Source organism: Leucoraja erinacea, chromosome 3 (genome assembly GCF_028641065.1).
Source record: "Leucoraja erinacea ecotype New England chromosome 3, Leri_hhj_1, whole genome shotgun sequence".
In the NCBI taxonomy this organism is placed as follows: Eukaryota; Metazoa; Chordata; class Chondrichthyes; order Rajiformes; family Rajidae; genus Leucoraja; species Leucoraja erinaceus.
Genome location: NC_073379.1, coordinates 99260292 through 99281898, shown reverse-complemented (window position 1 = coordinate 99281898; position 21607 = coordinate 99260292). Strand labels below are relative to the sequence as shown.

General features: G+C 44.1%; 1 protein-coding gene and 1 long non-coding RNA gene across 7 annotated transcripts in view; both read right to left on the bottom strand.

The window, feature by feature from the left end:
• chd1 (chromodomain helicase DNA binding protein 1) overlaps window positions 1–21607 on the bottom strand; it is a 142507-nt gene that overhangs the window by 104062 nt on the left and 16838 nt on the right. Inside the window, exon 2 of one of the 6 annotated variants that reach the window (XM_055633277.1) lies at window positions 20704–20844. The exons of the other annotated variants lie outside the window; for them this stretch is intronic. The gene's annotated coding sequence lies outside the window, so the exon portion shown is untranslated. The remainder of the gene's footprint in view (window positions 1–20703; window positions 20845–21607) is intronic. 6 annotated transcript variants of the gene reach the window in all.
• On the bottom strand, window positions 16994–20697 carry LOC129695868 (uncharacterized). The gene is made up of 2 exons (XR_008723240.1): window positions 18922–20697; window positions 16994–18767 (listed from the first exon to the last, which is right to left on the bottom strand). It is a non-coding gene; the product is annotated as an uncharacterized LOC129695868 (long non-coding RNA).

Genomic DNA, 21607 nt, shown 5'->3' with positions numbered 1-21607 from the left:
ATCTAATAGTATAACAAAACGGTTGCAAGCTTCTACGACGAGGAAAAGGACAAGCAAGTGCATATTTCTTTATGAAGTACTGTGATATTAAAAGTGCAATAACTATAAAGGAAGTTATACATTAAGGTGGAGAGCCATTCAAAATTCAGCATTGACCCCTAACATTAACTATTTCTTTCCACAGATATCTGCTAAATAACTCCATGATTTTATTTTATTTATTTATTTAATTTTTTTTAATAGCTCAGCATTGACATACACACACATACATACCACACACATACATACATACACATACTTACACATACATAAACAGATTCATTTATTTTCAGCAATTCTCCCTGATTTTTAAACAGTTTTACACACCTGTTTCAAGATACTTGCTCAAGCTCATATTTGGTTTAATCTGGTCTGTGCAATACTACCTGCTTTGATTGCATTTATGTTAATTTCACTTCTTTAAGGTCTTTCAAATGCAATCCTGTTAGTTTACAAATTTACCATCTCTACAATGGACGACTGCCAATGCATTCTCCAAATCCATTTCGATGTCAATGTGCATGTAGTTCTAGATCCAAGGCCAATTCAGAAATTACTCATAGAATCATGAAGAGGTCACCTGGTCTCTCCAATTAAGCTGACTGACACAACTGACTGACTTCATCCACTTCACCACCAACTTCCATCCGGCACTCCAATACACCTGGATCATTTCCGACACTTCCCTACCATTCATTGACCTCACCATCTCCATCGCAGGGGACAGGCTTCTGACCGACATACACTACAAACCAACTGACTCACACGGCTATCTGGACTACACGTCTTCCCACCCTGCCCCCTGTAGACTCCATCCCCTACTCCCAATTCCTCCGCCCACGCCGCATCTGTTCCCAGGATGAGACTTTCCACACCAGGGCATCGGAAATGGCCTCGTTCTTCAGGGAACGGGGATTCCCCTCCGCCACCATAGATGAGGCTCGCACCAGGGTCTCATCCATACCCCGCAACACTGCTCTCTCTCCCCATCCCTGCACTCGCAACAAGGGCAGAGTCCCCCTAGTCCTCACCTTTCACCCTACCAGCCGGCAAATACAACAAATAATCCTCCGCCATTTCCAACGTGACCCCACCACTCGCCACATCTTCCCATCTCCCCCCATGTCTGCCTTCCGCAAAGACCGCTCCCTCCGCAACTCCCTTGTCAATTCTTCCTTCTGGAACACCTTGCCATTGCACATCAGACAGGCCCCCTCACTGTCCATCTTCAAATCCACCCTAAAAACTCTTTTTTATTCTCTGGCTTTCGACACTGGCTGAGACATTGCTCCTGTTTTTAGTGCTTTTAATGTCTTTTAATTTTTACTGTTTTATAGTTCTTTGTTTTACGGTTTTTAATGGTTTGTAATAACTTCTTGTCCATGAGTTCTCATGTACAGCACTTTGTGGCAACTGCAGTTGTTTAAAGTGCTTTATAAATAAAGTTATTATTATTATTATTATTCCCTCCCGTACCACCCCTCCCCGGGCACTTTCCGTTGCAACCTCAAGAAATGCAACACCTGTCCCTTCACCTCCCCCCTCGACTCCATTCAAGGACCCAAGCAGTCGTTCCAGGTGCGACAAAGGTTCACCTGTATCTCCTCCAACCTCATCTACTGCATCCGCTGCTCTAGATGTCAGCTGATTTACATCGGTGAGACCAAGCAGAGGTTGGGCGATCGTTTCGCCGAACACATCCGCTCAGTCCGCAATAACCTACCTGAACTCCCGGTGGCTCAGCACTTCAAATCCCCCTCCCATTCCCAGTCCGACCTCTCTGTCCTGGGTCTCCTCCATTGCCAGAGTGAGCAACACCGGAAATTGGAGGAACAGCACCTCATATTCCGCCTGGGTTGCTTGCGTCTGGATGGCATGAACGTTGAATTCTCCCAGTTTTGCTAGCCCTTGCTGTCTCCTCCCCTTCCTTAACCATTGAGCTGTCTCCTTCCATCCCCCCGCCCTCGGGCTCCTCCTCCTCCTCCCTTTTTCCTTCCTTCTCCCCCCCCACCCCCCATCAGTCTGAAGAAGGGTTTTGGCCCGAAACGTCGCCTATTTCCTTCGCTCCATAGATGCTGCTGCACCCGCTGAGTTTCTCCAGCATTTTTGTGTACCTGCCAATTAAGATGATCATGGCTCATTTGACTACAATCTCTATGTTCCTGTTTATCCATTCCCATTTACTTGCATTCATGTTTACCCAAGTAATCTTTCACCCTCTTACACAGCCTTAAAAATATTCCGTTTCCAAAAATTCTGCTCCCATCACCTTAGAGGAATCAAGTTCCAAAGACTCATGGCCTTTTAGAGGAAAGATTGCACCACTGTAGAGATCTGAGATGACTAAAACAAGCAGGATGTTGAAGAGCCTTGACAGTGCGAGTATGGAGAGGAAGTTTCTCTTTTGGCAAAACCTAAAACTATAAAAAATAAGGGTCATTTGTTTATTTACGACTGACAGGGCAAATCTTTATGTCTGAAAGGGCCACATCTTTGGAATTCTGCTTCCAATACCCTTTAAGGAAAACAACCTTTCAATATTTGAAAGGCAGAGGGAGATAGATTCTTGATGAGCAAACTAAAGTTTACCACAAGGAAAGAGCAACGTACTTTACAGAATTTCAAAAATCGTTCAAAAGTGATGTAGTTTAAACCCAAACCAGGATTTTCAAACATAAAAAATAAATGTATGAATGTATCAGGTGGAATGGTTGAAAGGAATTGAGAAAATCCATTAAAAGTGATGACAGTAGACAGGCAACAACAATCATTCAAATAAATAACACACAATTTGAAAACAGGAAATGTGGTTATGTTATGTATTACAAAATAAATTAAGAACAGCATTAAATAAAAGGAAAAGGCTTATAAAGTTACCAGAATTATAGTAAACACGGGTGATGTAAAAGCTCTCGAATTCACCAATGAATGACCACAAAATGGATAAAAGAAAAGTAGAACAAGAGTGACTAGCAAGAAACAAAGATCTACAAATAGAAATACTTCTAGAAAAGTTAATGATCCCAAAAAATGTTAATCAACTTCCCACAGATTTTAAAGTGGTGGCTCCAAAGATAATGGATGCTGGTTACCATCTTCCATAATTTTTTAAAAATTCTGCAACAGTTTCTGTGGATCGAAGAGTAGCAAATGTGCCCCAGCATGCTGGAAAGAAAGGTGAGGAAAAAAGCACAGAGAGGAGGCCTTGATCAGTTATCACGATGTTAACTTTAGAGAAAATGCAGTAATATACAGCCAGGGGTGTGATATCAAGACACTTCAAAGATAATAATATGATTGAACAGAATCAACATGATGTTATGACCATCTATTGGAGTTCTAATTAATCTAATGTCATGCTTTTGTGACATATGGAGTGTCTAGGACTGGGGTCCATAGTCTCAGAATAAAAGGACGTAACTTTAGAAAGGAGATAAGGAGGAATTTCATTAGTCAAAGGGTGATGAATCTGTGGAATTCATTTCCACAGAAGGCTGTGGAGCCCCAAGACACCGAATATTTATAAGGCAGAGATTGACAGATTCTTGATTAGTATGTCAGGAGTTAATGGGAGAAAGCAGGAGAATGGGATTGCGAGGGAAAGATAGACCAGCCAGCCACAAGTAGACTTGATGGGTCAAATTGTCTAATTCTGCTCTTATAACTTATGCGAAGATCCTGTTTGTTGATTTTAGCTCTGCATTCAACACCATTGTGCCAGAGCTACTACACTCCAAACTTTCCGAGTTAACTGTGCCTGAACCCCTCTGTCAGTGGATCACCAGCTTCCTGACAGACAGGAAGCAGCATGTGAGGCTGGGACCCGCAAACCCTCAGCATAGGAGCACCACAAGGCTGCGTACTCTCCCCCTCTCCTCTACTCTTTCTACACCAATGGCTGCACCTCCACCGACTCTGTCAAGCTTCTCAAGTTTACAGACAACACAACCCTGATTGGACTGATCCAGGATGGGAAGAAATCTACCTACAGACAGGAAGTGACACAGCTGGTGTCCTGGTGCCATTGCAACAACCTGGGGCTCAATGCTCTTAAGACAGTGGAATTTACAGTAGACTTTAGGAGAGCTCCCCCTCCCCTCACTCACCATCAACAACTCCATAGTCACATCTGTGGGGTCTTTTAAGTTCCTGTGAACCATCATCTCCAAGGACCTTAAGTGGGGAGCTACTATCGACTCCACATTCAAAAAGGCACAACAGAGGATGTACTTCCTGCATCAGCTGAGGAAGCTCAATCTGCCACAGGCAATGATGGTCCAATTGACGAACTGTACACTGCAAGGGCCAGGAAGCGAGCGGGTAAGATCATCTCTGACCCCTCTCACCCTGGCCACAAACTCATTCAATCACTTCCCTCTGAAAGGCGACTCTGGACTGTCAAAGCTGCCACAGCCAGATATAAACAGCTTTTTTCCACGAGTAGTAGCTTTACTCAATAACCAAAAATCTGTAGCCTCCTTTTGCTCTGGTATTTTATTTAATTCACATGTTTAATCAATAATGTTTCATTACTAATGTTTAATATTTTATGTATCATTCCTAATTGTCACTGTATGTCATGTTGTCACTTGCGGCCAGAGCACTAAGGCAAATTCCTTGTATGTGAATACTTGGCCAATAAACTTATTCATTAATTCATTCATTACAGCGCTTGCAGCACCAGAGACCCAGGTTCGATCCAGACTACGGGTGCTGTCTGTACAGAGTATGTACATTCTCCCCGTGACCTGCATGGATTTTCTCCGAGATCTTCGGTTTCCTCCCACATTCCAAAGGCGTACAGGTTTGTAGGTTAATTGGCTTGGTATAAGTGTAAATTGTCCCTAGTGTGTGTTAATGTGCGGGGGTCGTTGGTCGGTGCTAACTTAGTGGGATGAAGGGCCTGTTTCCACACAGTATCTCCAAACTAAAAAGTGACAGATTTTGGTTGGTGAAATACAAGGATTTATACTTGAGACTCAACTATTCACAATCTACAATATTGACTTGGACATGGGGATCACATGTAATACTGTTAATACTACAAGTTTGTTTATGTCACTAAACTAAGTGGGATTGTGATTGGAGGACACAGGGAGACAAGCTTAGTGGCTGGGTAAGAGGAAAATAGGACAATATCCAATTCATTAGAAAACAGCCTTTTTTTAAAGACAATAGGATCAAACAATAGGATCTGGGAACTCATTGAAATTAAACATCAGGGTACAGCAGGCAATTAGGAAAGCACATTGTATGTTGGACACCATTGGAAAAATTTGAAGACAATTGTGATGATTTATTATAATTACTAGACTAAGTGGGACCCATTGGGTCCCATGTTCACACTGGAAGGCTGGTACCCCGACACAATATTCCACCTCTCCACCAATTCCAATATTGGTGGCCAGTGGGGGGGGGGGGGCTTTCTGGAGCGCTGGTATGGATGTTGTTGGCTGCAGGGACTACTGGTCTCCAGAGGGCTAGTATGGACATCATGGGCCAAATGGATTCTGGGGTGGCAGCTCAGTCCCTCAAGCCTGATGTGCTGACAGCTCACTCACGGCTGGTGGGCTGGCAGTTGACACGGCTATTCCTTGAAATTCCATTTCAAGCAAAGTGCAAAGCCACCAAATTCAAATCCAGTTCCTACCATTTCAAGCAGGGTGCAAGGCCACCAAATTCAAGTGCAGTTTCTTACCTCTTGGAGCAGGATGCGAGGCCACAAAATTCAAGTGCAGTTTCCAACTACTTCAAGCAGGGTGCAAGTCCACCAAATTTAAATGCAGTATCATACCATTTCATGCAGGGTGCAATGACACCGCATTCAAATGCATTCAAACCATTTCATGCAGGGTGCAAGGCCACCACATTCTAATGCAGTTTCATACCATTTCAAGCAAGGTGAAACCACCATGAAACCACACAAAACATCACTCACAGTTCATTAGACGTTCAGTGTGTTCAGTTGATTCACAGCTCAGACAGAGTTGTGACCTCTCCCTCCTCCATCATGCAGAGACCGAGCCACACCCACACTTCCGGGTTTTATAATCCCTCCCCCTTACAACGGAAAAGGTGTGGCCTTCATGACATGATTGACAGGAGAGATTCTCAACATTTTTTAAACACTAATAACACTTTTATGTTTCATTGATGGGAAGAATCCTCTGCACCTGAGCAGCGGAGGGGGACTGAGTAAGATGGGCAAAAATCACAGCTGGAAGTGGTAGCGTTTTACCTAAAATCAATATAGTGCAAACAGGAAGTTGTCAAGTTTAGACAAACAACCCTTTGCAGTGCCTTTTCACTTCAACCCAAATCCCCACAAACAACCTATTGCAGTGCCTTTTCACTTCAACCCAACCCCTCTCCCCAAACCCTTTGCAGTGCCTTTTCATTCCACCCAAATCCCCCCCCCCCCCCAAACAACCCTTTCCAGTGCCTTTTCAGTTCAACCCGAAAGCCCCCCCCCCCCCAAACAACCCTTTGCAGTGCATTTTCACTTCAACCCAAACAACCATTTACAGTACATTTTTACGTCAACCCAAACAACTATTTGCAGTGCATTATTACTTCAAACCAAACAACCATTTGCAGTGCATTTTACTTCAAACCAACCATATTTTCATTTTCAAACCACATTAAGGGCACTCACAGTTTAGTAGACATGTGTTCAATGTTATTCTGAGCTCAGAGAGACGTGAGCCTCTGGCTTCCTCCATCTTGCTGAGACTGAGTAAGGCACACCACTTCCGGGTTTTATAGTCCCTCCCCCCAACGGGGGGGGGCGCAGCAGAGAGAATCACGATTAAAAAAAAAAAAAAACATTATCTCTCTGATTTTTCATCAATGGGAACAATCCTCTGGTCCTGGAAGGCGGAGGGGGGGGGCTCTGAGCAGGGTGGCCAAAAATGATGGCCGTAGGTGGCGGCTTTCTCTCGGAAATCACAGCACAACGAGCCAAAAGTGGTCAAGATTAGACTTTTAGTAATATATAGATTGATTTAGATATAGATATAGGACACTTGTGAGACCACATCTGGAGGAGAAAAAAAAACTACTATGTTTGTCTCCTTGCTATTGGGGGACTACACTAAAAATTCACCAGACTGTTTACTGGGATAAGAATTCTGTCATTCAGACAGAGAGAACTGAGCACATCCTGTCCTTTAAAAAGGAGTTTAGGATAACAAGGGATGGCCTCCTTGAAATATGCTATATTCTATAAGGATTCATTAAAGTGGATAAGGAAATAATGTTTTCCCTTGGCTGGAGTCCACAACTAGCTCAGTCTTAAAATATGATGGATGCCATTTCTATCTGAAATAAAACACAAATTTCATCACGTCAAGGAGTGGTGAATCTCTGCAATTATCATCCTTATAGAGATCTGGAGCTCAGTCAGTGATTGTCAAAAGCCAAGATGAATCGATTTCAGGGTACAGACAAATTAGGACATATGGGTAATAAGGCGGGGAAAACAGTGTTGAGATGTCAAATAAGTTAACACATATTCCAACGTTTTCATTCCTCTCAAATATGGTTCATTTGACATAATAACTGGATTTCCCTTCTTCGTTTCTAAATTCTCATCAGCCATCTTGAGATATCTCATATCCTACATTGGTAAAGGCAACATTCCTTCGCTCCATAGATGCTGCCTCACCCACTAAATTTCTCCAGCATTTGTCTACCATGCATACCGAAAGTCTCATCTTTGCCTCCTGAAAACAATTTCACTCTAATTTTAATATTCCTACATTGTTACCACAATCCTTCTATTAATATTCACTTTCCCAAGTGTTTCACAAAATAACACAATCATTCATTTATCTTATTGTACTTTTTCTGGTACTGAACACTTGGCCATAATGTCATTAAATTAAAGTTGTTTTGGATACCATTTGGGAAAGGACCCAAAGAAGAAAGCAGCTAAAGCAGCAAAACTTTGCAGCAACACGAATGAATCTGATGCATAGCATGGGAAGGAAAAATCTTAATTCCTATAACTTCACAATTCGGCCATTCGTTTTGTCAACTCTGACCGTTGTCCAAACATACGCACATCACCCCTCCTACCCCCCCCCCCCCCCCTCACCTGTATTAGCCTATTACATAGATAACATAGAAAATAGGTGCAGGAGGCCATTTGGCCCTTCAAGCCCTCCAGGCTTTGTCCTGCCCCTCCTCTCTTCCAGCTTTCTTCATCCCTTCTACAATCAGTCTGAAGAAGGGCCTCGACCTAAAACGTCACTTATTCACATCCTCAAGAGATGCTGCCAGACCCAGAGTTACTCTAGCACTTTGTGTCTTCCTCTGGTGTCTCATTCTATATACCTACCATTCTCTGAAGTTGCCACTCGGTTCTTCTTCCATAATTTTTTTCCTTTCTCATCTTAGTATTTCACCATATCTCAGTACAAATGACAATAATAAACTGACACCATAATCCCTCTCATTCTTAATTTCCCAACCATGGGGGAGAAATACTATACATTCACCTTATGTCCTTCCTTATTGTATACACCTCTGAAAGACCACCCTTCAGTCTATGTTCCAAATGAAGTCTTAGCCGTCTAACATTGCCCACAACTAAGTTCTGAGAACTGGTAACAGCCTTGAATCTTTTCTGTACACTTTCCTGCTAAATAATTTATTTCCACTGGTAGGAAAACCAAAATGGACGAGTTTTTAAAGAAACTGAACTTGCCAAATTTACCACATAATGAGTCTCTGTTGTTAGATGAACCCATCACGGAGGAAGAAATACAGAAAGCAATCCTCTCGATGAATTCTGGTAAAGCTCCCGGTTTAGATGGGTATACAGTGGAATTTTTAAAGTATTTTTCAATTTTACTGTCCCCCTGGCTATGCAATGTTTTTAAAGAAGCCTTTTTAATGAATATATTACAGGTGCACAACCTTTTATCCGAAGATCCAAATAACGAAAACCTCCGAATAGCGGACATTTTTTTTGTCCTTGAAAACGTTCACCGAGGGCGGCCCGCAGAGGTGACAGCGGAACCTCCGGTCGGTCCTCGAAGAAAGGGGAACTAAATCCCCATTCATAAAAGAGAAGGTGAGGGTATATTGTGCAGGAGGGTTAATAATTGTAGATACACTCAGTGTATCGTGAGTATTGCGTGGGAACTTTTTAACTCAGCGGGCAGGGAGCAGCAGATTGTCGCTCCCTTCAGTTTCACCCCACCTACACCTCTCTGCTTCCCGGCCATGTGTGTGACCCCTTCCCTCCCCTCTCCAGCTCCCCGCCCATTGCACCGGCGTGGGGGCTTTGCACTGTCTTCACGTCGGCGATGCCAGCATACAATGACAGTCACTGGAGACGTCAGGACCAACGGGACACCGACCCCCAGGCCCACTGCAAGCACGGAGATCCCAGAGACCCACAGCCAGCAGCAGCCCAGCCCCGTTCCAACTCCAGAGGAAAACTACAAACTAGCCGGAGACGTCAGGACCACCAGAAGCCGCTCCCCAATGGGCCGCTACGGCGACAAGTGGCAGTTCGCCCACAGCCCGAGCTGTGCCCCCTCATCGGGACACCGACACCCGGGCCCACTGCAAGCACGGAGATCCCAGATCAGCAACTCCAGCCCAGCCCCGCTCCAACTCCAGAGGAACACGCTCCCCATAGGGGCAGAAGCTGATGTTGTCCAAGGTATGTCTTGTTCTTGGGGTCGCGCAGCTCGGGCTCTGGGCAAACTGCCACTTGTCGCCGTAGCGGCCCATCGGGGAGCGGCTTCCTCTGGAGATGGAGGGGGAGGAGGGTATTGTGCTGTTTGATCGCCTCCTGCTATCCCAGGGACAGGGAGACAGGACGTTCACCGAGGGCGGCCCGCAGAGGTGACAGCGGAACCTCCGGTCGGTCCTCGAAGAAAGGGGAACTAAATCCCCATTTATAAAAGAGGTGAGGGTACATTGCGCGGGAGAGTAGGAATCCCAAGACAAAGTTGAGTGAGGGTTCACCGATGGTGGCCCGCAGAGGTGACAGCGGAACCTCCGGTCGGTCCTGGAAGAAAGGGGAACTAAATCCCCTTCATGAAAGAGAAGTGGAGGGTATATTGCCCGGGAGGGTCTATTGCCTACCTGGAAGAAACCGGACATTTTTTCCAGGATGTCGTCTGCACACCAAAGCTCACGTTTGGCGCCAAACGCACGTCGCCTCTGCTGCACACGGATATAAGAGTGTGAAAATGTCGCCTTAGGCCGCCTAAGGGCATGTAGCCCCGCTAGGGTGACATGAGTGCGAGAGGTGATTCAATGCTGCGGTCACATTTACAAATTCAGGAATTCATTCAACACACTGCATTTCATACAGACATTTATTCTGCAAGAAAAAACTACATTGAAGACTCAAACTCGCGACCGAGGAACTGCCGGGATCAAGGCGCAAACTCGCGACCTTGCGGATATGAGCCGAGCACTCTACCACTGAGCCAGCCATTAAAATCTACGCTAAAAAATTTCCATTCCGAAGGCCGACAAATTCAGAATTACGAAAAGTGTCTGGTCCCAAGGCTGTCGGATAAAAGGTTGTGCACCTGTATTTCTGTAGTTTTCAGTATTGATTTACAACCTCATCCTATTACTGCAATTTTTGGGCTAGCAATGTTAGATTCTACTCATCTGTCCCATTCTGCCCAACGGTTGATTGCTTTTACTACATTAATTGCCAGAAGATCTATTTTATTTAAATGGAATAGACTCTAATCCTCCTACCACATTCCATTGGTACTCTGAAACAATATCATGTTTAAATTTAGAAAAAATTAGGAGTGACATTGTTGAACCCTTGGTTAAATTTGATAGGACTTGGGGAGCTTTATTCAATATTTTCACATGACATAAATTGTTCCCTCTCCAACTGTTAGAATAATTCTCTTACCTTTATACGGTGGAATGGACTTGACAACAAACAGGGACCTAAATTGTTGAAATTCTTTGCAGCCCAGATTTTGTTTTGCTTATTTTAGTTTAGGGGGTTTTGTTTTTCTCTTTTTCTTTTTCTCTTTTTGTTTTTATATATACAAGTTATTTTTTAAACACTTAACTATGTTTACATAGAGACCAGGAGGTCTATACCCAATGTGTATTTTGACACTGGACTCATACTTAGGTTATACTTGTTGTTAATGTAGTCCTGATCCCTATGTATCAACATCACTGTTATGTTTATCATTATTTTTTTTTTTTAATGAAAAAAATTCATAAAAAGATTTTGAAAGAAAGGAAAACTAATATGGAACACAATACTCCAGGTTTGGCCTCACCAATGCCTGGAAAAACTGCAATAGAACATTCCAACATCTATACTCAATAGCTTTACTGATTAAAGCCAGAATTCCAAACACCACCTAAGCCACACACTATAAACCCACTGACTCCCATGGCTATCTGGACTACACTTCTTCCCACCCTGCTTCCTGTAAGGACTCCATCCCCTACTCCCAATTCCTCCGTCTACGCCGCATCTGCTCCACGGATGAGGCGTTCCACACCAGGACATCTGAAATGTCCTCATTATTCAGGGAACGGGGGTTCCCCTCCTCCACCATAAATGAGGCTCGCACCAGGGTCTCTTCCATACCCCGCAACACTGCTCTCTCTCCCCCATCCCCCCACTTGCAACAAGGGCCGAGTCCCCCTAGTCCTCACCTTTCACCCCACCAGCCGTCACATACAAAAAGTAATCCTCCGTCAGTTTCGCCACCTCCAACGTGACCCCACCACTCGCCACATCTTCACATCTCCCCCCATATCTGCCTTCCGCAAAGACCGCTCCCTCCATAACTCCCTTGTCAATTCTTCCCTTCCCTCTCGTACCACCCCCTCCCCGGGCACTTTCCCTTGCAACCGCAAGAGATGCAACACTTGTCCCTTTACCTCCCCCCTCGACTCCGTTCAAGGACCCAAGCAATCGTTCCAGGTGCGACAGAGGTTTACCTGCATCTCTTCCAACCTCATCTATTGCGTCCGCTGCTCTAGATGTCAGCAGATCTATATCGGTGAGACCAAGCGGAGGTTGGGCGATCGTTTCACCGAACACCTCCGCTCGGTCCGCAATAACCAAGCTGACCTCCCGGTGGCTCAGCACTTCAACTCCCCCTCCCACTCCGTCTCCGACCTCTCTGTCCTGGGTCTCCTCCATGGCCACAGTGAGCAGCACCGGAAATTGGAGGAACAGCACCTCGTATTCCGTTTGGGGAGTCTGCATCCTGGGGGCATGAACATCGAATTCTCCCAATTTTCTTAGTCCTTGCTGTCTCCTCCCCTTCCTCAGTCCCCCTGCTGTCTCCTCCCATCCCCCAGCCTTTGGGCTCCTCCTCCTTTTTCCTTTCTTGTCCCCGCCCACCCCCGCCCCCGATCAGTCTGAAGAAGGGGTTCGGCCCGAAACGTTGCCCATTTCCTTCGCTCCATAGATGCTGCTGCACCCGCTGAGTTTCCCCAGCTTTTTTGTGTACCTTCGATTCTCCAGCATCTGCAGTTCCTTCTTAAACACCACCTAAGCCACCCTGTCTATGTGTGGCAACACTTTCAGGGTCCCATACAGTCCTTTCAAGTTCGGCAGTGGTTCACTTGCACCTCCTCTAATCTCACAGGGCTCAAAATTAACGATTGTCCGGGTGCCAATGGCAACCTAAAATCCCGCCGGGCAACCTAAAAGCTGTGCCATTTTGCCCGGCTTGGCAAGCACCCGGGACACCTATCGCACAACTCTGAGCGGGGCCCCCCTCTCTATCTCTCCCTGGAGTAACTCTTTTTTCTTAGTTTCCTGGTCCTCCAAAAATATTCCAAATGGAATTTAAACTGGTGGACCCTCCACCACCAAACTCCACACTCTGAAAAATAACAGCCTATTGCATTTTATCTGTTTATTTATAGCGTGTATATATATATATGGTCTATGGTATATAGACACACTGCTTTTATCTCCTGTTCTGTATTATGTTTACATATTCTCTTGTGCTGCAGCAAGCAAGAATTTCATTGTCCTATGTGGAACACATGACAATAAAAGTCTCTTGACTTGGACTTAAGCAAAAAGGGTTCTTGGGGAAAAGAGCCATCTTAAATTTAGTTGCGTCTGGTTGAGTAACTATGATAGGGTGAAGACTATTCCATGCTTTAATTGTGCGGGGGAACTCCATGGAGCAGCCAGCATCTCTGGATAGAAGAAATTGGGTGACATTTCGGGTAGAGACCCTTCTTTAGATTTCCTCTAGTTTTAGTGTTTTTAGTTTAATTTAAAGATGCAGCGTGGAAACAGGTCCATCGGCTCACCGGGTCCACGCCGACCACTGGTCACCTGTACACTAGTTCTATCCCACACATTAGCGACGCAAGTCAAGAGTGTTTTATTCTCTCACGTCCCAGTTAGAACAATGAAATCCTTACTTGCAGCAGCACAACAGAATATGTAAGCGTAGTACTCTGTAAACAATGTTATAAACGAGAAAAAGGTGTATATTTATATATAACAGTGTGAGAGTGTGAGACAGAGAGACCTGGGATTAATAAAGTTCTATCGTATTTGTCGGAAGGAACTGCGGATGCTGGTTTAAACTGAAGATAGACGCAAAAAGGTGCAGTAGCTCAACAGGTCAGGCAGAATCTCTGGACAAAAGGAAACTATTAAGCTTTGCGTTGGATCTGAAAAAGGTTCCTGCACACCTTTGGAATATGGAAGGAAACAAGACCACCAGGAGAAAACCCATACGATCAAAGGGAAAAGGAGCAAACTCCATACAGACAGTACCCATATTCAGGATCAATTCCGGGTCTCTGGCACTTTTAGGCAGCAACTTTATGGTCAATGTACTGCAACATAGTCTTGAACTGAATTAAAACATTCAGTAGCTGTTAAGGGGGACATAACGTCACTTAGAGATTTAAGACTGAAAATGGATAGTTTCTTTTTTTTAAAGTAACCAAGGTTATCAACGTATAATGTTTTGTGTGTTAGAAAACAAAATATAATGGCACAGCTGGTGGACTTGCTGCCTCACACGCCAGGGATCTGTGTTCGATCCTGTCCTCGGGCACTGTCTGTGTTGAATTTGCACATTCTCCCTGCAAGCGCCTGGGTTTCCTCCCACTTCCAAAAGATGCATTGGCTTTGTAGGTTAACTTATCTCTGTAAAATTGCCCGTAATGTGTAGGGAGTGGGTGAGGAAAGTGGGATAACAGAACTTGTGTGAATGGGTAGACAAAAACGCTGGAGAAACTCAGCGGGTGAGGCAGCATCTATGGAGCAAAGGAAATAGGCGACGTTTCGGGTCGAGATCCTTCTTCAGACTGATGTGAGGGTGGGGGGCGGGTTTGGGAAGAAGAAAGGAAGAGGCGGAGACAGTGGGCTGAGAGAGGACTGGGAAGTGGAGGAGAAAGCAGGGACTACCTGAAATTGGAGGTCAATATTCATACCGCTGGGGTGTAAACTGCCCAAGCGAAATACGAGGTGCTGCTCCTCCAATTTACGGTGGGCCTCACTCTGGCCATGGAGGAGGCCCAGGACAGAAAGGTCGGATTCGGAATGGGAGGGGGAGGTGAAGTGCTGAGCCACCGGGAGATCAGGTTGGGTATTGCGAACTGAGTGTAGGTGTTGTGCAAAGCGATCGCCAATCCTGCGCTTGGTCTCACCGAGGTTGATCATATGCTGAATAATCCAACCACATTTTTGTTTGGAAATGGAAAGAAATAATAGAAATTGCATTCATTGCAACGTGTAAAAAGAGTTGAGATACTGTGTTATAATTTTGCTGCATGTCATTGTGGTATATATCACGTATTGATTGGTGAATGTTTAGTTGGTCAATATCAATATCAGTTTACTTCAATATCAGTTTAATTCGACACGTGCACATAAAGTGCAAGTGCAATGAATTTGCCAGCAGCGGTACAATGCAAAAGAACACACATAAACACAATACATTTTTTTTTTTAACACATACATCCTTTATTTGGTGACTTTATTTGAAGCAGAAATAATATGCGAATGCTTCATTGAGCATAATCCGACTGGTAACTACGCACTTCGTCCGAGCACATTATCGCACGCGTCATGCAAGCCGTCTTAAATGACCACCTAAACTGTCATTTGGCAACCGAAAAAGCCCGGGAGACGTTGTATAAGATAATTATAAGCAGTATTGTTTTTCTAAGTGTGGACTCTTACCTCGGTAGTCATGAAATGCTTTGAGAGGCTGGTGAAGAATCACATCTGCGCCTTCCTCCTTCGGAACATGGACCCGTTGCAGTTCGCATACCGTCCGAACAGATCCACGGACGATGCTGTCTCCCAGGTCTTGCACACCGCTCTCTCCCATCTGGACAGCCAGAAGGGGGGCTACGTGAGGATGCTGTTCATAGACTACAGTTCAGCCTTCAACACGATAGTCCCCACCAGACTGGCCGGGAAGCTAATGGAATTGGGGCTCAACACCTCCCTGTGTGCCTGGGTCCTGGACTTTCTCACCGCCAGGCCCCAGGTAGTCAAGATGGGAGGCAATACATCGAAGTCCCTCACCCTGAGCACAGGATCGCCCCAGGGTTGCGTCCTCAGCCCCCTATTGTACTCCCTGTACACACATGACTGTGTGGCTAGGTTCAGCTCCAACTCAATAATTAAGTTTGCTGACGACACTGTGGTGGTGGGCCTGATCTCAGACAACAATGAGAGGGCCTACCGGGAGGAGGTGGCTGATCTAGCACTCTGGTGCCAGGATAACAGCTTCCTCTTGAACATCAAAAAAAACGAAGGAGCTGATCATGGACTTTAGGAGGGCACATCATCCGAGGACGTACACTCCATTGAGGATAAATGGGGATCCTGTGGATAGGGTGAACTGTTTTAAATATCTGGGAGTCCACATCTCCGAGGATATGACATGGGCATCACACGCATCAGCACTCGTGAGTAAGGCAAGGCAGCGCCTTTACCACCTCAGGCAATTGAGGAAATTCAGAGTGTCTCCGAGGATCCTCCAGTGCTTCTACGCAGCGGCGGTGGAAAGCATCTTGTCTGGAAATATTACCATCTGGTTTGGAAATTGCTCTGCCAAGGACAAGAATGTTCTGCAGAGAGTAGTGCGTACGGCCGAACGCACTATGGGAACTTTACTCGCCCCCCTGCAGGAACTATACAACAGGAGGTGCAACTCCAGAGCCAATAAAATCATGGGAGACCCCTTCCACCCCTTCAACGGACTGTTCCAGCTGCTACGGTCAGACAAACGCCTCCGTTGCCATGCGGTGAGAACGGAGAGGTTGAGAATGAGTTTCTTCCCAGAGGCCATTCGGACTGTAAACGTCCATCTCACCAGGGACTACCTCTACTGAACGTCTTTCCTTCCATTATTTATTATGTAAAAGAATATGTGTGTTATGATTGTGTTTATAATTTGTTTGGTGGTTTGGTTGTTTGTCTTTTGCACAAAAGTCTGCAAGCATTGCCACTTTCATTTCACTGCACATCTCGTATGTGTACATGACAAATAAACTTGACTTGACTTATACATTGACAAGACCAAACTTAAACTGGGCGATCGTTTCGTTGAACACCTTCACTCGGTGATCTGCCGGTTGCCAAACACTCACTCCCCTTCCTATTCTGACCTTTTTGTCCCGTGCCTCCTCCGCTGTCAGAGTGAGGTCAAACGCAAACGCAAACGCATTCTGCTTGAGCAACTTACAATCCAGCGATAAAATATGATTTCTCCAACTTCAAGTAACCCTTGCATTCCCTCTCTCTGTCCTTCCCCCACCCTAGTCGTTGTACTAATTTCATTGTTATCCTGGTGAGTTTTGTCTGTATAACTCGTAACACCTAACCCACAGCTAACAATGGACAGTTTCCCTGATCATGGTTACTATTTTGCATATCTTTCATTCGTTCTATAACTCTCCATATCACCGTCTAGATCACTCGTCTACCTCACTCTTTTTTATTTATTTATTTATTTGATTCTTTATTTCGAACAGAATAAAAGAATAAAAAGCAAGTGTGAAACAGCATACAAAAAACAAAACAAGAATATTTATAAAATGTCATAAACAATATCTATAAATAAATGAAATAGTATGTATCCGAAAAGGAGCAGGAAGAAGCCAAAGCTTATTAATTCCCACCCCTTATTCAACTGCTTATAATTATCTTTTACAAATTTAGCAGCTATATGTACACCATATGTACATCAGCAGCTATATGTACACCAAATTGTTTACATTTATACACTAATCAAATATTTACAAAGCCATACAGAGAGAGAAAAAAAGAAAAAAAAGAAAAAACCCTCATATACTATACAGTATCTTAGTCATATATACAACCCATCACTCTATAATCACCCTTCCCAATACAATCAGTTTAACAAATCTCCCACTCACAATCACCTATCCTCATCCCAATATCCTTTAAAAAAAGTGTTTTTGTACATCTTTTTAAACTGAATTATGTTTGTGCTAAGTTTTATCTCCTGTTCCAGACCATTCCCCAAATTCACACCACAGATTGCTATGCTGTGCTCTTGACGTTCAGTATGAAGAAGGATCTCTGAAAATGTTACTCATTCCTTTTGTCCAGAGATGATGCCTGACCTGCTGAGTTACTCCTGCTTTTTGTGTCTATCTTCAGTTTAAACCAGCATCTGCAGTTTCTTCCTAAACACTCTCAGGGAACTATGTACTCGTACCCCAAGGACCCTCACAGTGATCACTGTTAACACAGTACTTTTGTTTAATTTCCCAAAATGCAACACTTACATTTATTTGAGTTATTAGTCGAGGCATTGAATATAGGAGCTACAAAGACAACTTACAGCTTTATAAAGGCCGCATATGGAATATTATGAGCAGTTTTGGTCACCCCATTACTGGAAGGATGTGGACACTTTGGAGACTGTTCGGAAGAGCTTTACCAGAATACAGCCTAGATTAGAGGATATTCCCTGTAAAGGAGATGGGACAAACTTGCATGATTTTCTCTGGAGTATTGGAGGTTGAGGGGAGGTCTGATAGAATTATAAAAACAATTAAGAGGCATAGATAAAGCATACATACTTCTTTACTCAGAGAGTGGTAGCGGTGTGGAATGAGCTTCCAGTGGAAGTGGTGGAGACAGGTTCATTGGTATCATTTAAAAATAAATTGGATAGGCATATGGATGAGAAGGGAATGGAGGGTTATGGTATGAGTGCAGGCAGGTGGGACTAAGGGGAAAAAAAAAATTTGTTCGGCACGGACTTGTAGGGCCGAGATGGCCTGTTTCCGTGCTGTAATTGTTATATGGTTATACAGTTAAAACCCGTTTCCCTGGCTGGAAATGTCAAAGGTTGGAGGGCATAACGTTAACATCAGATGGAAAAAAATTGAAGGATATGTGCAGGGATGGTTTTTTTAATTTTTTTTTATTTTTTTATTTTTATAAAGAGAGCAGTGGGTGCCTAGAATGCTCTACCAGGGGTGGAAGCAGATATAACAGTGACACCTAAGCAGTTTTTACGATAGTCACATGAATATGGATCTCATGCAGGTGGAGGAAATTAGTTCAGTTTGGCATCATGTTTGGCACATACATTGTGGGCTCAAGAGTATTGCTGTGCAGTACTGTTCTATGCTAAACTACATCTGCCAGCCCATTTATGCAGTTAATCAAGATTCCAATGTAGTGCTTAAGAAATATCTACTTTCCATGATACCATCTATTTTAGTATCACCTGCAAAGTTACTAATCACAACTTGTACATTCTCAATCTTGTACGTTCTCAATCAAGTTGTGATTAGTAACTTTGCAGGTGATACTAAAATAGATGGTATCATGGTCACTCATCTTAATTGTTAATGTAGATGACAAAAAAGGACCCAGCCCACCTCTGGTCACAATCTATAATCCGAAAAAACCTTCCACCATCACAGTTTTTATTAACCATCGAATCAATTATGTATCCAATTGGCTACGTCTCCCTGAATCCCATGCGGTCTAATCTTCAAGAGCAACCTACCATGCAGAAACTTATCAAAGGCCTTGCTGCAGTCATTATAGACTGTCTGCTGCCTAAAATCTGCATTGCTGACATAGAATGGAATGTATTACCACAAATAGCGATCAAATACTGGTACATAAAATAAGAGTCATAGGGTGGACAGTCAGAATATTTTTCCCACACAAAGAATTTCAAAAACAAGCATAGGATTAAGAGAGGAAGGAAGTTTAAAGGGCATTTTTTATTTTCTGTTTTACATGAAGTAGTTGATGTCTGAAACCTGCTGCCAGAGAATGTGCTGAAAGCAAATACAATTACTGTGTATTAATTATGTAGTTAATTTAGGCAAAGCATTGAAAGATGTGAGCAAATCAGATTAATGTAGATGAACAAAATGGTGAGCATAGACACCTCGTCATCTGGTGGCACCGTGCGCAGCAGCCTCCCCAGCAGTTTGTCAGTCATGTCGACTTTTTTGTTGTTTTTTTAGTATGTCTAAATGTATGTGCTAATGTCTCTCTGTATGTTTTTATGTGGGGGTGGTGGGAGGGGGAAATGGGGGAAACCGTTTCCAGTCACTCACCTCGGCAGAGATACGACTTTTCTCCTAGTCGCATTTTCGCCCTCTCTCGCGGCCTAACAACTTGGATTGGTGCGGCCTTTCCCAGAGACTGGCCCAGAGCTTCAGCAGCAGGCACGGCGTGGACTTTAACATCACAGAGCCAGAAGAAAGGCTCCGACGGCCGGCCTGCTGACTTTAACATCGTGAAGCCGCGGGTCTGCGGAGCTTCTAGCAGCAGGTGTGGAGCGGACTTTACCATCCCAGAGCCAGGGATCCCTTGCCGGGGATCTCCGGAGAAGAGCTCCGACCGCTGGCCTGCCTGCGGCCTATACTATTGAGAAGTCGCGGTCTCCGGTAAGAAAGTGGCCGATTCGGGCACTCCAAGCCGCGAAGTGTGTTCCATCCGACCCGACGTCGGAGCTTCGATCATCCCAACGAGAGGGCCTGTACATCGGGCCGTCCGTAGCTGTGACTGCGGAGGGTCAAGGCCCCAAACACGGGTGAACAAAAGGAGGAAGACTGGCTGCACTTTATTGCCTTTCATCACAGTAATCACTGTGGTGGATGTTTATGTTCTATCGTTCTTTTTAATTATATTGTATTCTTTTAATTGTTTGGCTGCATGTTAACTCAAATATCACTGTACCTTAATTGGTGCATGTGACAATAAACGTGAATCTGAATCTGGTGTGTCAAAGGGCCTGTTTTTTGTGTGTTGTACAAATCTGACACTATTCAATCTTTACTTACTAAAAGTTTTCATTATGACAATGCGTTTATATTTTTGCAAGCATTACAAATTAGTAAAATAATAGTGGCCCAACTAAGCATTGATTTTCTTCTTTCTGTGGCTATTTACAGTATATTTTGATGCATAATCAAGTCTGGGCCAATTCTGCAGAGGTATGAACCCCAACCTACATCACAGATGGATCACAAACTGATCCATCTGGGAGACTTCAGTGCCAAGATTGAACACACAATTCTCTGGCAAGGTAACGTTGGCCAGGAATGAATAGTGAAGGACAACTTCATGCGGGTGTTCTCCTTACAAATTATTTGGAATACGGTTATGAAACAAGTGTGACCTCAAGACAACATACTTACCCAAGCACTGGCACCTATTAGCTTCCAAGTGAGAAACTGCAGCATTCACAGCAGGATGGCGGCCAATAACTGCTGGACTGATCAACACCTCAAGTCCATTTCATTCTCTCCATTAACCCGATTTCAAAACATCAGTGTCGACTGAAACATAGCCAGGGGAGAAAATCAATGCTGAAGCTATCTAGGAACACACAAATGTATCTCTTTGATAGCACTTCACAGACAACCTGTCGACTACAAGTCAACAGGAACCACAGAGTCCAGTGTATGGACTGCCTTGAATACACCATAACAAGCACCTATTTCACAGACCAGATTCCTCACCATCAATTCCACCTACATCTCACACAGCCACAGGAAAGCAGCCAATGTAAGTAATCAAGGACCGTTTTCACCCCAGTCATTCTCTCTTCTTCCCTCTCAAAAACTTGAAAGCATGTACCTCCAGACTGAAGAGGCATCAGGCTACTGAACAGTGCACCCATAAGTTAGGAGGTAGTCCTATTCTTCCAATCTACCATCATTGCAGGATTTATAACTACTGCACTACAATACTGTAAAACTATATTCTGCACTCTGGTATTTTCTTCTTTGCACTATCTGTTGTCCTTGTGTATAGCTTGATTGCACTATGTATATTATTACCTGATTTAATTGTATAGGATGCAAACAAAAGCTTTTCATTGTACCTCGGTACATATGACATTAAAACCAATAGCATCTTGGAAGAAACCAGGGGAAATGTAGAGAACACAACTCAAATTTATCTGCCTAAAAATGTAATCTCTACCTTACACTTGCTTTATGGTGGAATGCATGCAATGTTCCTAACAACTGGCTCGCAGCACAGCCTATCACAGAGAAGCCCAGTGTCAATGTTCAGGCACTGCAGGGAAATGACTCC